This window comes from Mastomys coucha, unplaced genomic scaffold (genome assembly GCF_008632895.1).
Source record: "Mastomys coucha isolate ucsf_1 unplaced genomic scaffold, UCSF_Mcou_1 pScaffold14, whole genome shotgun sequence".
In the NCBI taxonomy this organism is placed as follows: Eukaryota; Metazoa; Chordata; class Mammalia; order Rodentia; family Muridae; genus Mastomys; species Mastomys coucha.
In genome coordinates this window covers 46,128,432-46,132,257 of record NW_022196896.1, presented here as the reverse complement: position 1 = coordinate 46,132,257, position 3,826 = coordinate 46,128,432, and positions in this window count along the sequence as shown.

Sequence of the window (3,826 nt, the reverse complement as noted above, 5' to 3'; positions counted from 1 at the left end):
TCTTTGAGGGTGCTATTTATGTCTTTCTTAAAGTCCTGTATTATCATCATGATAAGTGATTTTATATCGGAATATTGCGTTTCCAGTGTAATGGTTTGTCCAGGATTTGCTATGGTGGGAGAATTTGGTTCTGATGATGCCAAGTGACCTTGGTTTGTGTTGTTTATTTTCTTATGCTTGCCCCACCCCCACCCCCCGGCATCTGGTTAACTCTAGTGCTACCTGCCTTTGCTAAATCTGACTGGAGCCTGTCCTTCCTGTGATCCAGGTTGTGTCAGAACTCCTCAGAATCAAGCTGACTCTGTGATCCTGGAATCCTGGGATCCCGGGATCCTGGGCTTGTTAAATCACCTGGGAGTGTGGCTTTCTCTGTGAGTCATGGGACTGGCTGCAGAGCTTGTGCCCAAGGTCTGCTCAGAACACTAACCCAGACAGACCAGAAGGAACCTGAGTCAACGGGCTGGCAGAGTTCCTGTGTGCCAGGTCCCGCTGGACCCAGTTACTCCCAGAGTTGGGACAGTTGTTGGTTCCTGCTTACCTCTGATCCTGGGTTTGTCAGTGCACCTGGGAGTGGAGCTTCCTCTGAGTGTTGTGGGACTGGCTCCAGAGCTTGTGCCCAAGGTCTGCTCTGGACCCCAGCCCAGACAGACCGGAAGCTCTCATCTTCATTTTTAAGTGTCCCTATTAAAAGAGGTATCAAATAATTTCTTTAACAGAAAAAGTAAAATTTAAATTTATTCAAACTTCAATAAAGTTTTATACATAATTTTAAAAATTAATTTTAAAACTGAGTTTTAAAGCCTCAGTTGAGTCTGATCAAGTTTCAGGTTTAAACATAGATTTAAATGTTGACAGTCCATCCTTGCCATTTTGCCCAGAAGTCTGTCAAGGCATTTTGAGTTCTGTGATGGCTATTCTTGATTTCTAACATAACTACAACTGGAATTAACTAAAGCAATTTTTAATTAAATATTTGAAGTGAGAAGACCCACTTTTTTTTTACTAATATACTATTTTTTATTGAAAACATGTTTCATGCTGTTATCACACTCAAAGGTTTAAGATTTTGAATGAAGAAATATGGAGGTCAAAATGTGTCCCTCTTGTCTTCTGAGATAGCAGCACATATTAGTGCAAAGGGGTAATTTATAGACACACACTAAAAAAGGAATAATTAAAAACTGGAGAATGGGCAGACCTTGGGCACAAGCTCTGCAGCTAGTTCCACAACACCCAGAGGAAGCTTCACTCCCAGCCCAGGATCAGAGGTGAGGAGGACACAATATCTGTCCCAACACTAGGAGTAACTGGGACCAGCAGGACCAGGCACACAGGAACTTCGCCAGCCTAGTCGCTTGGGTTCCTTCTGGTCTCTCTGGGCTGGTGTCCTGAGCAGATTACCTTGGGTGCAAGCTCCACAGCCAATCCCACAACACCCAGAGGTAGCTTCACACCCAGGAGCTCTAACAAGCCCAGGATCACAAGATACCAGAATCACAGGATCACAGAGATGACTTGACTCTGAGGAGTTCTGACACAACCAGGATCACAGGAAGGTCAGGCTCCAGTCAGATTTAGCAAGGGCAGGTAGCTCTAGAGATAACTAGATGGCAGGGGGAGGTGAAGAGGGAACAAGCTTAAGAAAATAAACAACAAAACCAAGAAAACAAACAAACAAACAAAACCAACACAACTTGGCATCTTCAGAACCCAATTATCCCACTGTAGCAAGTCCTGGACACATCATCACACCCGAAAAGCAAGATTCAGACCTAAAATCACTTTTCATGATGATGATACAGGACTTTAAGAAAGACATAAATAGCACCCTCAAAGAAATATGGGAAAACACAGGCAAATAGCTAGAAGCCCTTAAAGAGGAAACACAAAAATCCCTTAAAGAACTACAGGAAAACACAATCCAACAGGTGAAGCAAATGAACAAAATCATCCAGAATTTAAAAATGGAAATAGAATCAATAAAGAAATCAGAAAGAGAGACAACCCTAGAGTTAGAAAACCTAGGGAAGAAATCAGGAGTCATAGATACAAGCATCACCAATCACCAACAGAATACAAGAGATAGAAGAGAGAATCTCAGGGGCAGAAGATACCATAGAAAACATTGACAGAGCAGTTAAAGAAAATGAAAAATGAAAAAAGATCCTAACCCAAAACATCCAGGAAATTCAGGGCACACTGAGAAGACCAAACCTAAGGATAATAGGTATATAGGAAAGTGAAGACTCCCAATGTAATGGGCCCATAAATATCTTCAACAAAATTATAGAAGAAAACTTCCCTAACCTAAAGAAAGCGATGCCCATGAACAAACAAGAAGACTAAAGAACTCCAAATAGACTCGATCAGAAAAGAAATTCCTCCTGTCACATAATCATCAAAACACCAAATGCACTAAACAAAAAGAAATTTAAAAGCAGTAAGGGAAAAAGGTCAAGTAACATATAAAGGCAGGCCTATCAGAATTACACCAGACTTCTCACCAGGACTATGAAAGCTAGAAGATCCTGGGCAGATGACATACGGACCCTACAAGAACACAAATGCCAGCCCAGGCTACTATACCCAGCAAAACTTGCAATTACCATTGATGGAGAAACCAAGATATTCCATGACAAAACAAAATTTACACAATGTGTTTCCACAAATCCAGACCTATAAAGGATAATAGATGGAAAACATCAACGTAAGAAGCAAAACTGCACCCTAGAAGAAACAAGAAAGTAATCTTTCAACAAATCCACACAAATCTAATTCTACCTCTTACAACATAAACAACAGGAAGGGACAATTACTTTTTCTTAATATCTTAATATGAAAATTAATATTACCAACATATCCTAAGCTATTGAAAATATGAGGAATTAGAAATTTGTTGACTGTCATCCAATGATCTCTCTAATTGGTAATTAAAGAAATAGGTCCAATATTGTACAATCTATATACACTTTCGGCTTGTTTGTTCATGACAGTGTCTTGCTGTGTACAACATAAGGGTCTTGAAATCTTGCTTCTCCTATCTCAGCCTCTCTATTAGTAGGATTGTTTATTTCATGTTTTTACACTATACTATGGTTTTCAGAACAGCCTATATATTTCAAAAGTATTTATACAGCCAAAAGAAACATACACAATTAACTTGGGTGGTGGCTTGTAAGAGAACAGCAAAGAGTGACACTGAATGCTTTGCTTGACATTTGTAACTCTTGTATCAAGTCTGAAGAAGAGGACTTTATAAGTTATTCTTTCTCTGATTAATGCTTTTCCAAATTATCACAGCTAATGAACCAGATTCTTACCCACACCTAATGTCTGTGCCACCCTCCAAGCAGAACCATTGTTCATTGAAACAGTTGGTGAATGACTTTATGGATAGACCATCTTAATACACACACACCATTTCTTAAATGAATATAACCTGTTCTCTGTGGGCTGAGAATAAAGGCACTCACTCAAATCAAATATCTTTGACCATAGCAGGAAGTCTGTATCCAAAAATCGTGCCTACAATTCATTTCTTGGTGCAGCAGAACTATCAACTTTCAGCTTAGCTATGATGGAGGTAAAATCCTTTGGTGATTTGAGGGTCACTGAAATACAGTCTTATTACAATGAAATCCAATGTCTAAAAATTGTTCTTATTTTGGGCTTATACCACAGTAAGAGCCAAGATTTTAAGCTCTACTGAATACAAAACAAACACATAAACAAAAAGACTTTATATATTTATGTCCATCTAAGAAAATACTAGTACTGATGTATTATTTTGAAATATACAGTTAATATGTTTGGAGTTATTTAAAAT